The sequence below is a fragment of the Pinus tabuliformis genome, chromosome 7 (genome assembly GCF_031772625.1).
Source record: "Pinus tabuliformis cultivar Carrire ecotype Pingquan chromosome 7, CPIR1, whole genome shotgun sequence".
In the NCBI taxonomy this organism is placed as follows: Eukaryota; Viridiplantae; Streptophyta; class Pinopsida; order Pinales; family Pinaceae; genus Pinus; species Pinus tabuliformis.
The window spans coordinates 137512527-137526894 of NC_142293.1; the positions used below are offsets into that span (position 1 = coordinate 137512527).

General features: G+C 33.2%; 1 pseudogene; it reads right to left on the reverse strand.

The window, feature by feature from the left end:
• LOC149246130 (cytochrome P450 709B2-like) overlaps positions 1–14368 on the reverse strand; it is a 111710-nt pseudogene that overhangs the window by 34835 nt on the left and 62507 nt on the right.

Below are 14368 nucleotides of genomic sequence, written 5' to 3' on the forward strand. Positions count from 1 at the left end.
CGATTCCACACTCTCCTCTTGGATAATATGTGCATTCCGTGGGTTTTTTGAAGGATTATATGGACACTCATAGGATCTATGGCCAACATATTTGTTATATCTATTTAAAACTTTTTCCGAAGAAAAAAAAACTCTACTTGTACCTCTTGAGTAAGGGATTTTACTTCTAAAACCCAATCATCAACTCTTCATAATTGTTTTGGATAATGTGAGCTCTTGACCTGTTCTTTCTAAACTTGCAGCTAGCCTCTACCATTTTGTTGTACTCTACCTCTAAAACTTTTATCTCTACCCTTCATATATTGAGTTTGCTTTCTAGATAACTTCTCCTCTACCCTAAGAGCTTATTGGTATGCCTCTTCCACTGATCTTGGGAATAAGTGGTTGATTTAATCTTGGATGTTATATCTCAATCCATTGAAATATCTAGCCACCTTCTTATAGTCTTTTTAAGTATTACCAACTCTGATGGTCAAACTATAAATTTTTTCTATATAATTCTTTATTTAACATTTTCTTCTATCTAAAATTTAAAAAAATACTAGTTTGATGATCTTCAAACTTAAACTCACATTTCAATTTAGCCAATATCCTACCATGGCTCTTGAATTTATAGAAAGTTTAATTTCTTTATCCTTTGTTCTTTCTTCTTATACTTCATTACTATGAGTATAAGAATACAAATGATGACAAAAAAATTTCAAGTTTATCCTTAATCATATTTAAGGGCCCTTAAATATGATTACTGCAAACTTGAAATTTTTTGTCATCATGTGTATTCTTATATTCATAGTAATTTTGGTTTGAAGCTAACACCGAAGATTGCTCTAACCAATCTCTTTTTAGGTCCCTCTTCTTCAAGCTTTGCCTCTTCTTCCGTCGTTGACATCTCGTGTCAATTACCCGTCTGCAAACATGCCTGAATATTCCTCATCTCTTCAAGCAAAGCTGCCTTGGCATGTTGTCTCCCTGTACCCACTTTTTCCTCTCACTACTTTTGTTCTCGCTCTTATTGCCATCTCTCAGAAACTTCTGTTTCACAATTTTCTTTGGTGTATTTAACCTGCTGATGCAACTTCTAATTTGTGCTCTGTTAATTTAAGTTGCAGTACAGAAACTGCAACTTAAATTAATGATTACAATCTGGCGATTCGTGAATAGAGAGATAGAGAACCCAAATGTACTCATGCAAGTCTTGACGTGTCTACGTGGATGGAAGGAGAATAGACTCTAGATAACTTCGCTGAATTTCGCCCTTTCTTTTCTAGTTGATAAATCTGCTGCCAAAGTATTAGGCATCAATTTCAAGTGCCACAATTTCAAGTGATTAACTAATTGGAAAAAGATTTGGCCCTCGATTCCAAATGGAGGATGGAATGGGTAGAGTTTTAGCTAGGAAATAAAGTTAATGGTCTTGGTGAAGGTAGTCATCATTATCATCGCCATTAATTCGAAAATCATGTAATATTATTTTTGTAAATAGTTTTCTCCTTGTTTCTCCTCTTCATCAGAAGTTGGTCAGTTTTGATGACAAACGGATGATTTGACAAGCACATGGTGATGCAGTAGTGTGTGGTATACAATACAATTGGCAGTCAAATCTTTCTTATCGGAAGTATGGCATAGAGTGGCAACCTTCAATACGGTAAAGAGGCAATTCAACTTAGGACACATTTCAACGTTTAGATTAGACCTCCCTATATAGATTTACACCAACATGCTATGGCTTAACGGATCTAAACCAGAAAACATTCCTAAGGAAAGATTCAGGGACTCTTGAGCTCGGGGCAAAAGCAAACATGCTAGTTTTTCTAACTTATGTAGAGTAGGGGAACTTGTGTAACCAACTTATGATTCCATGGTATATCAATCTTGATGTACATTTATATTTAGTTCTCATGAAATACATGATGCGTTTTCTAGACTAAAATGTTGGCTGGAGTTTTATTGGTTAAGAAAATCCCAAAAATGTATTAAACAAAATACATACCGATTTCATCCTGCTAAGCATATCCACATCTAGTATATCTGTACCACAGACATTGATAACTTCTTTCCTTAATATTTCCTACCATTCCGGGTTTATCGAGAGCAAGAATACTGCCCAAGTCAGCAGATTGGAAGTTGTCTCGTGGCCTGCAAAGAAAAATGTCTTGCATTCATCCATGATTTCATCAATAGTCATGCTTAGATCTCTTTGGGACCCACCCAATTCCTTCTGGTTGGCAGTCATCATGATTCCAAGCAGGTCACTTCCGTAACCAACCTGAGTTCTTGATGTTGTTCTGGACTCCGGCCTACTTTGAATTATAGAATTCAGGATTTCTTTGATTCTTCTGTCAATCTTCCAGACATACCTGTTCCTTCTGGTAGGAATTGATCTGCAAAAGGTCAACTAATATAAGTTCCTAATCTTTAATTATAAGTACTTGAAACATTATTCCTTTTTAGAAACACTATGAACTATCTATAGCACTCAATAAACCTTTATGCAATGGATTATGGCATTAGCCCATAGAACAACAGGCCCCAATGGACTATTTAAAAAACATAAACAGAAGTACAAGTACTAATGAATTTGCAATCACATGCAAAACTCTATAAATGAAAGATAACTATATTGCAATTACTGGCTTCCTGGGATGTAGACAGATAGTACAGCTTCAGCAACCATCGTTTGTAATTCTGTTTGCAATTCAAATACTTCTTTGCCTTCATTGTAACTGCTGCTGAATGTAGTATGGGCTATTATGTCCGCTGTTAATGTTCTAAACTCGCTGTGAACATCAATTTCTTTGTCATTAGAGTCTGCCTGAGACATCATCTCTTGCCAATTCTCGAGCATGGATGAAGTGCAAGCAGCCATTTTCTTCACCATTGGCTGTCATTGGTAACATGAGAACACAACTAACGTCAATATCAAACTCTACAAGACTCCAACCCTCAAGGACTCCCTAAGAAATCGTCGAGTTGATGCACATTTTTGTTTAGCAGATAGCATTTTCCATGCTAGAGGAAAACACTTCTAAAAGCAAGATATTACATTGTCATTACTTTAAAATTTTACTCCAATCAATAAGAAAATTCAATATATTTTTTAAATTATTTAATTATACTTGTTAAATATCATAATTATTATGAGTAACCCAGTTCTCACTATAATTGGACTTTGAAGTTCTGCACCAACGTATCAATAGTAACTTGGTGCATATATTTACCTCAGGCACCCGCTTTTACATTGTAGTTTGACTTGGGAGTTATGCACCATAGTGATGAGGTCAAGTTATGAGCATATTCAATGGTCCTAGACACATTATTATCGAGTCTAGAGTAATTGTAAGACATTTCAAGAATCCAAACCTTAAGTTTCTCAACGTTGTAGATCCTCCTGTGCTTCACCCATCCCAATCGATCTACAAAAATCAGTCCCCGCCCTAACAAAGCCAACACAATGGGCATGGGTGTCTCCTTTCCATAGTAACCAAATTTATTCGATAAAACTTCCTTGATTAGCTCTGGCTCTGAAATATGCAGCTTTGGACTAGTTCCATACCAATAGAAAAATGTCTCCCCTGAGCAACAACAATTACCAAATACTAATATTTAGTTGACTGGTTAATTATAGTTTAAAATAATTTAAAAAAAAAATATTTAGCTTGTTTTTAATCATAATTAATGACCAGTATTAATCTGATTGAGATATATAGATCTTTTATATCAGCCCTGACAAAGGCATTCAAAAGAAAGAAAATGCATTAAAGGATTTAAGGAAAAAAAAAATCTTAAGGAAAAAAATAATAAAAGATAGGTAATAAAATTTATAATTATTTTATTATTTATATCAAATTAAAATGCATTTTATATATAATTTAGGAAAAATATTTAATTTTGTTTGAAATTTTAAATAAATATCATATTGATGGGATTTCCATTTTATGATTTGAAATGTTGTGATTTTCTTTTAAAAATAGTTCTAATTTTTATATATAGATTTGAAATTTGAATTTATGATTGGAATTTGATGAGATGAGTTTGCATATGAATTTATTTGATATGAGATGAGTTTGATTATGAATTTCTTTTAATCTTGAGGTTGTAGGTTATATATTGTTTTTGGATTAGCTCAATGTTCCTCCAAGATTCTCTAGATATACTGTAACCCAAACCTAACATCCATATAAAATAACAGAGGTGACGAGAGTTTCAAAGAGGAAATTATTTTACACCATACCCAAAGATCAATCAACTTACAATTGTTTTCAAAATCATAATAACCTTTATAGCCTCCTATTATCCTTTTCTTAATGTTATAGTTCCATTTGAGTGATGATGTATGTCAATAACTAAATATTTGTACAAAGAAGCCTTCTCCAAGTACTTTTTATCATAACTGAAATTATCATAATTAATATTTTTGGATTTAATTATCATGATTTTAGTCTTGTTGGTATTAACAATCACGTCCATCTTGGAGCAGTAATCATGAAGGATTCTAAGTTGCTTGTAAAGATCATAATGATTTTTGGCTAGAAGAACAATATCATCAACATAAAGGAGAAGTATAATGATCATACCAACGAGCTTGGGGCCATCACATCCTGTAGCTTCCAAACACTTTTCTAGTTTATTAATATAAATGACGAAAATGATAGGAGACATGGGACAACCTTGCTTAATCATGATATTACACTTAATTTCTTCAAACCATCCCTCAGTGATCCTAAGCTTGGAAATAAAATTCTCATATAGCTTAGTCACAACAACCCTTAACTCGAGAGGAACCATTATTTCTTCAAGTTTTTTCCATAGCTTATCTTAAGGAACTGTGTTGAAATCTTTTCTAAAGCTAACAAAACAACATAAGAGATCATTTTTATTATTGCGACATTCCTCGGCAATGATCCTAAGAGTAATAAGATGGTCAATAGTTGAGTCATGTCTCCTAAAACTAGTTTTCCCTTTAGCTCTTTTACCATGAATTTCAAGCCAGAGGCTAAACTTCTTTTCCAAAAGGAGTCCATACATATTGGCTAAAATGTGGCTAATCATAATGGTCCTATAGTTAGAGGGAATGTTTTTATCCCCACTTTTAAAGATAGGTACAATAAGAATTTGCGTCCAAGGCTTAGAGAAGTCGTGTTTCACTACTAAATTGAAGGGTTTGTGTACATGAGAGATTAGGATTGACCCCCTCATTTTGAGAATTTGAGCTTTGCAACCTTCGATATCCCTAGCTTTCCATTAGCGAGCTTCTTAATCGCGAACTCCGCATCTTCCAAAGAAAAGATATCCCCCTCTATAGGAGTGTTTTAGATGTTGCCCATGGTGTTTGGGGAATCATGAAGATTATTAAGATAGATATCCCCTTTCTTTAAGGGGATCAAATTTTTTTCTTTCGTTTTATGAACAAGTATATTCCTCCTAAACTTTCTAGGCTCATCTTTAGAAAGGTGAAGAAGACAGTCTTGCCTCTTATTTATATAGGACATTGTCTTCATTTTGATAAGAGTTTGTACATACTTAATTTTCCGAGCTTTTTTATTTCGTTAAGAAAACCTCTAATCGCTTTCCTGGCAATAATGACTCTTATTCTGATCCATTATACTTTGAAGCTTCATATTTAAATTTAATTAATAAACATATAAAAGCTTAATACCTACAACAAGCTCTTTTTCTAAGGACAAACTCTCTATATATAATATCAAGGTATGCATTCCATATATAAAAAATAAATTATAAAAACTATAAAACCTAGGAAATAAAAATGCCAAGCACACACACACACACATATATATATATATATATTTTTATTTTTATTTTCCAAAGAAAAAATCGAACTTTTTATTAAGGTAATAAAAAGTTACATAGTATATGCATTTAAGCATTCAGTAAACTGTATGACTTTGTTCAAAGCATAGAGTTGATCTGAAATGGTAAGTTTGAGTGTCTTCTAACTCTACCATCTCATTTTTGCTAAATCAAGATTGTTGAAATCATTATCCCGGGCCTCCTCAATGAGGAAAACAACCCTAATAGGATATTGGTCAACTTTCAATAACTGTCCTTTAAAAAAGAGTAGCACAAACTGATCACTGATAAAAACCAAAGCACCAAAAGTATGCCCTGAGCCATTCTTGGGCCTCCTCATTGAGGAAAACAACCCAAGCAGGTTTTTCCAAAGAAAAAATCAGACTTTTTATTAAGGTAATAAAAATTTACATAGTATATGCATTTAAGCATTCAGTAAACTGTATGACTTTGTTCAAAGCAAAGAGTTGATCTGAAATGGTAAGTTTGAGTGTCTTCTAACTCTACCATCTCATTTTTGCTAAATCAAGATCGTTGAAATCATTATCCCAAGCCTCCTCAATGAGGAAAACAACCCTAATAGTATATTGGTTAGCTTTCAATCACTGTCCTTCAAAAAATAGCATCAAAAACTGATAACTGATAAAAACCAAAGCACCAAAAGTATGCCCTGAACCATTCTTAGGCCTCCTCATTGAGGAAAACAACCCAAACAGGAATGACTTTAACTTACAGTTTAACAATGTATTTTACCATGTCGATGTTGTTTTCTAGAACTTGATTTACATAATAATAAGTATGTTTGCTACGTAAAACTAAAACACTAAAACAATTTAAACATAAATGAAAAACTATCATATGCTGAAGCCAAGTCTGTGTGACAAGATTATCAAAATGGTGGTTGATACGACACACGGATCTCATCCAGTTCAACTTCCTCTATCCTCCAACTATCTAGATCTTGTTGTAGACCCATTTTAGAAAGGTGGTTTGTTGTACTATTGTGTTCCCTGTAGATATAACATAGTGAAAAATCATTAAAAAAATATTTCAAGTGTTTTTCTTCTTCTAACAAAGGAGATTGAATGTAATTCTAGCATCTGCTCTCACCTTTGAACCATTTAATAATATTCATCGAATCCCTAAAGATCTGAACCGAGTGGATGCCAAGCACATATATATGTAACTAAGGAAGCCATATTCTTGGATGGGGTGCTTTCTAGTAAAAGGGGGGAGGGGCATTGTTGTCATCCCACCTAGATAAGAGATCATGGAACTCTTGTGGCACAAATGGACCTGAAATGTTGTCACATGCAGACATTAATTATAGAAATTAATCTCATGCACACTCCACACACCTGCCTCTACCATCCATCTCTCCAGATTGTTTGCCAAAACTTCACTTGTGTGAAACGTCATCCAGAGCCAATACTAATTATGGAACTTCATATTTTGGTTCAAAATTCTCATAGTTGTATCGACGCTCACTGCGAGAGCTTTGTGTTCTACACATAGGATTCATCTCTCATTAAACTTCATTAAGGTCCTCTGTTGGCCCATCCTTTTGACACCTAGATTGATAAAAACATGTAATCTTTGGTGTGTCACCATAGTTCCAGTAAGGAAAGTCTTCATCTTACTAATTAAGACTACAACATTAATGAAAACCAACATGAGACACCTTGAGAGCTTGATTTTCCATGTTGTCACTTTTTCCTTGCACGATTGTAGGAAACTCTACAAATTTTGCACTTAGTTCTTACTGCATGTATGGTCATGGAACCTCTTGCTGCAGGATTATGCCATTTGTAGTAACAACACTAGATTATTCCTATTTCAATGGTTCATCTCGTCCCTTGGTCTCTCCCATTATTACATGGTTCTCTTCTGATTGTTTTCTGCATTTTATTTTGGTTTGGCTCACTTGTTCTTGTAATTGGCCTATGTTAGTGCCCATATGGCTTCTCAACACTTTGCGTATCTGGCCTCTCACCTCCCCTCAAATTTATCCTTTGTTGGTTTTGAGTTTCCATCCTTTCTCTTTCTCTGTCTAGCTACCCACTCTCTCCTTTCTTTTTTAGTTGTTTATCTCTCCCTCTTATATTGGTTACCATCGTTGCTCCATCACTCTCCCTTGATTCTCTAATGAGTTGCTTATTGCCATCCCTTTGATGTCCTTCTTTTTGTTCTTTTTCCCCTTTGCCTTCTTGGATTCACCTCCATGTCTCATTAGAGAGCCTGTGTCCACAAAGGAGAAACATATTACCAAGAAAAAGCTAGCAAGGGTAATACATGTACTCGCCATTGTTTAGAAGAAAGCATTGCCTAATTCTGTGAGCTTACCTTGAGCCCCATTTAGGATGAGCTCACCTATTCTGAATTAGAAGAAACCTCCCACAAGAATCGTCTCTTATGCATAGAGGTTCTTATTGAGCTAGCATATTTGGTGCCAAACATCGAGCATACATGTAGACACTTCGATCAATACATGGACATAATGGATTTATATTGGCGTATGAAATTCCTCCTCAGTTGGGTCCTTTTGGACATGTTTGAGCATCAAGTAGATCTTCTCCATTACATGGAGCATTTGCATTGCCACATGAAAGACCTGGATCAGAGATTGGATTGCATAGAGCAACACCTTGGCATCCCACCACCTAGTAAAGACACCCTAAAACACAACAAAAATCCTATCCAAATTGCATCTATAAATTTTGACCCCTCCACCTAATTTCCTTTTATGCTCCCGATTTCCTTGTTTCTTGTTTTTTCCTATTTATTTCCCACACTAAAAAGACAAACCTTTTAGTTTTTATATGCTTAATTTGGACTCAGGAATACTTTAATATCTTATGCCTCTGTACCAAAGTAAATATCTTGGTTGTAGAATAAATTATAATATGGAAGGAAATAACAAGGAAATACTAACTGATGAATCCAGGTGTCAAACAAGAACACTGTTTTAGTGCGGAAATGCCATGATAATGTGGACGTGGCTCCATTGTACTCTTCTGCTCGCACTAAACTCTTTCTAGGTGTCAATGCCCGAGAAGGAAAACAACACACCAGACATTGCCTTCTCTTTATTTTTTTTCCAAATCAAGTGAATGTCAATTTAATTTTCTCATTTTTTAAATGGTTGAAGGTATCACATAATACTTTAGTTTTAATTGTTTTGCATTGAATTATAAATCAAGCGACCTAATAATAGGAATTTCTTTGGTAAAGGGTGGAAGAATATATTGTCTGGATTTTTATTATAGAGCTTAATTAACCGATGTTTAGATATATACTTCTATAAATATGTGTAAAATAGGTAAATATTATTTTAAAAGTTAATATTAATTTTTTTTTAAAATGAATATTAAGATTTAAAGTTTTAGTGTTGAGAAAGGCTATGAGTTCGATTGTGCCCTACTTAGACAACGCCTATCTTTTGATATGTGTTACCTTGAATCTTTTGAAAAGCTTTAATGGTTAATTAGATAATATCGTTTTAAAATGTTTAGTTTAAAAAAAATAGTTAGTTTGTTTTTAACCATAACTTAAAATGTTTAGTTTAAAAAAAAATTAGGTTAATTTTTTTCTAATCATAGATAATGAGCTTTGCAAGTTAATGATTAATATACATAAATCCAATTGAGATACATGAATCTTTCCATATTAGTTCAGACAAAAGCATTTAAAAGAAAGAAAATGCATTAAAAGATTTAAGGAAAAAAACAATGTAAAATTAAAAAATATAGTAAAAGATATGTAATAAAATTTATAATTACTTTATAATTTTCTATTAAATTAAAATATATTTTTTATGTAATTTAAGAAAAAATATTTCATTTTACCTAAATTTTAAGTAAATATAGCATTTATTGGATTTCCATTTTATGATTTGAAATGTCAGGGCTGTCTTTTAAAAATCGTTCCAAATTTTCTATATAGATTTGAAATTTGAACTATATGATTGAAATTTGATGGGATGAGTTTCACTATGAATTTATTTGATACTTGGATTATAATGTGTGGCAAAGGTTTTGGAAATGAGATTGGATGTGAGTAAGAATCAGGCAGTCCATGAGACATTATTTTTCATTTTCAAGTTTCTTAGTATATAAAAGATGACTGAATCTTTCATCCCAAGGTGTTTTGGGAATAGGCCAATGCCCAATGTCACTTCGAAGCTCATGAGAATTAGGTCTTATCATAACAATGTTCATTTTCTTCGTAGCATTGGTCAAGACAAAAAGATAATTTTGGTTAGCAAGATTGACGTTGATCACCTCCTTATAATACCTTAACTTCCTTTTTTCCCTCTATTTCCTTATCATCCCACAACTTATCCTTAAATTTGGAAATAATATTATTTTTAATATTATCCTTATCCTAAGATAGTGTCCTACTTTATCCCCCTATGGTCAAGCCAATATTGGGCATCCTTATGCTAGCATCACTTGAGCCGGAGGTGGGGGTTTTGAATAGAGTTAGAAGCAGTTTTGGGGAGCCTCTTGGCTTCTATGTTGTGGAGCTTCTTCTTATACATCGAATACCAAAACATAGTCATGCATTCAATGAGGGAAATGATGATTTCAATCAAGAGGATAGGGGAGGGCGTATTTCCTTTAATCTTGAGGTTGTAGATTATAAATTGCTTTTGGATTACCTCAATCTTCCTCCAATATTCTCTAGATATACTGCAACCCCAAACCTCACATCCATATAAAACAACTAGGGTGATGAGAATAAGAGAAACTTCCTTTTACTCCATACCCAAAGATGAGTTGACTTACAATTGTTTTCAAGCTAATGATAAGATTTACGTCTTCCCATTATCATTTTCTCAATGCTATAATTCCATTTGAGATGACGATGAATGTCAATACCTAAATATTTGTATAAAGAAACCTTATCCAAGTAATTTTTATCATAATTAACATTATCATAGTTAATATTTTTGGATTTAATTATCATGACTTTAGTATTGTTGGTATTAACAAACATACCCATCTTGGAGCAGTAATCATTAAGGATTCTAAGTTGCTTGTCAAGATCATCATGGATTTTGGCAAGAAGAACAATATCATCAACATAAAGGAGAAGCGTAATGACCATACCAACGAGCTTGGGGCCATCACATCCTATAGCTTCCAAACATTGTTCTAATTTATCAATATAAATGTTGAAAATGATAAGAGATAGGGGACACCCTTGCTTAACCTCGATAGTGCATTTAATTTCTTCAAACCATCCCTTGGTGGTGTTAAGCTTGGCAATAAAATTTCATGTATAGCCTAGTCACAACAACCCTTAACTCAAGAGAAATCATTATTTCTTCAAGTTTTTTCCATAGCTTATCCCGAGGAACACTGTCAAAAGATTTTGTAAAGTCAAGAAAACAACAGAAGGCATCGGTTTTATTATTGCGACATTCCTCGACTTGGTAGCCTTCAATATCCCTAGCTTTCCTATTAGTGAGCTTCTTAATCCCAAACTCCATGTCTTCCAAACAAATGATATCCTCCTCTATAGGAGTGTTTAAGATGTTGCCCATGGTGTCTGGGAATCATAAAGATTCTTAAGATAGATATCCCATTTATTGAAGGGGATCAAATTTTTTTCTTTCATTTTACGAACATGTCCTTTTAGACATGTTTGAGCATCGAGCATATCTTCTCCACTCCATGGAGCACTTGCATTGCCACTTGAAGGACTTGGATCAGAGGTTGGAGTGCATAGAGCAACACCTTGGCATCCCACCACCGACTAGAGACACCCCAAGAGACAACAAGGATACTATCCAAGTTGTAGAGATAGATTTTGACCCCTCCACCTAGTCTCCTTTTATGTTCTTTGTTTCCTTGTTTCTTGGTTTTTCTATTTATTTCCAAGAGTGAAAAGGCAAACCTTTTAGTTTTTGTATGATTACTTCTGGACTCATGAATACTTTGATATCTTATGACTATGTATCAAAGTAATTCTTTTGGTTATGGTTTGGTCATCTTAGCCAACATATTCGACTTTAGAAGGAAGTACAAAATTCACCCACAAAAAAAAACTAAGAAATCTAATTTGATTAATTTTAAAAAATATGTAATAAGGTCTTTTTACCATGGAAATTCACCCCCACTTTACCATGGAGATTCTTAAAGCTTGCACTTTACAATGGAGATTCTTAAAATTAAATAGGTTTTGCTACAATACCATGGCCCAATACCATGTCTTATCAATACCACAACCAAAAATACATAACTCATTTCATATGTCACTTGTTCATATGACATTTTTTTTAATTAATCAAATTAATTAAAAGGGAAGAAAGAGCATAGCTACTTTTATGACTCCACCTTAGATGTATGAGTAATATTCCTACCATCCACGTATTGATTATTAATAATTATATTAAAATTCTAGAAGCCCCATTCCAAAATAGATAAACCTATAAATATGTGTATATATCTATCTTAAATAAAATAATAACATTTTAAATAAATATTATTATAAACAATTAAATTATGATAGATATCTTTAAAATAACTTAGAAATAAAATAAAAAATTAAAAGGTTTTTTACATGTGAAAGCATGCTTGAAGTATCTCAACCTCAGCCCATGCATCGAGCGATAAAAGAAAATATCATTTTTTTATTAAGAGCTTTGTCGTGGTACATGAGGGACAGGAGATTCGATTTGTAAAGCTCTTTTGCGTGCTTCATGATTGTGGCGCGGACTGCGTGGGCCCAGAATTCACACACAAAAGCCAAAAGTGCAGTCCGTGTCAGTTGTAATATTTCAGAAAGAGCGTTTCAATGTCGTGATTGTGGCGCGGACTGCGTGGGCCCAGAATTCAGACAGAAAAGCCAAAAGTGCAGTCCGTGTCTGTTGTAATATTTCCTGAGGCGAGCATTATCTAATATTGACGCAGCGAGAGTCCCAATGAGTTCGGCCAATCCGTTGCTGAGGCGAGCATTATCTACATTCTCGAAGCGTGATTATCGATGTAGATATTGTTAGAATATTCATGCAGCGTGACTCATGGTCGGTCCAGGGCAGTCAGGTTTGGTCTAGCAGGGCGGTTCCTATTTCGTAGACTATAGAAAAATAAATGCTGGCTGATATGTCAGGGATTTACCTTTCACCCTCTTTCTCTAGGCTGCTATCGCAATGCTGACTGACATGTCAGGGATTTACCTTTCGCCCTCTTTCTCCAGGCTGCTATCTGGGCGAAAGGTAAATCACTGGCATGTCAACCAGCATTTACTTTTCTATAGTCTACGAAATAGGAGTTCCCGGTCAAGCAGTTGCCTGACCTGACCAATAGTGATAATGATTGCTGATGACCTTTCTGAAACATAAATAATAATACGTCACTGATGACGTTTCTGAAACTAAATTCTTATTCTATCGTTATCTTATTTTACTTTTTTACTGAGATAATTTTTTTGGTTGGTTAACTAAAGTCAGTATTGCATTGACTAGTATATTTAATTTCTGATTGGAGTAATGGTACCTCATAATATTTAAGTGATTAAAATTATTGAGGATAAAATTTATTCTAATTCTATTGCTATCTTATTCTACTTTTTCACTGAGATAAAAAAATTTTGGTTGGTTAAGTAAGGTGAGTTTTGAAATGATTGGTATGTTTACTCTGTGGCTTGAGTAGTTGTAACTTAGCGATTAAAATCATTTGAGGATGACACCTAGCAGCTTAGGCTAAACCATGATTAAATTTTTACCTTAAACATATCGAACTAATAATCTTTTCACCACAACGTTTTAACTAAGCACCCTATTCTATTCTACACCCATAAAAACAATATATTTAACCAATAATCTTTTCACCATAACGTCTTAACTGAACACCTTATTCTATTCTACACCCACAAAACAATATATTTAACCCACAATCTTTTATTCTACAACCATAAAAACAATATATTTAACCAATAATCTTTTCACTACAACCTCTTAACTGAACACCCTATTCTATTCTATACCCATAAAAACAATATATATAACCAATAATCTTTTCACCATAATGTTTAACTGAGCACCTTATTCTATTCTACACCTATAAAAACAATATATTTAACCAATAATCTTTTCACCAAAATGTCTTAAGTGAGCACCCTATTCTATTCTATTCTACACCGATAAAAACAACCAAAATAATATGGCGTGATAATTTCATAATAAATATGAATTCAAAATAATAAATATTTTAAAATAATAAAATTTTAAAATATATATTTTTATTTATAATTATAAGATAAAAATTTGAATTTATTATATATATATATATATATATATATATATATCTTTGTAAATTAATATGAATATTTTTTATTAATATCAAAAAATATTATATATATTTATTAGATTTTGAAGTTAATGATAATATAAAAAGAATTAACCATTTTAGAAATTTCAAAACCATTAACCTAGTAGTAAAATGACAACACCATTACGCTGATGCACACGTAGGCCCACATAAGCCATTTTATGGCTTTCTAAAAAACATAAACCCAATTATACATTAACAACATTGATCCGGATTTAAACACG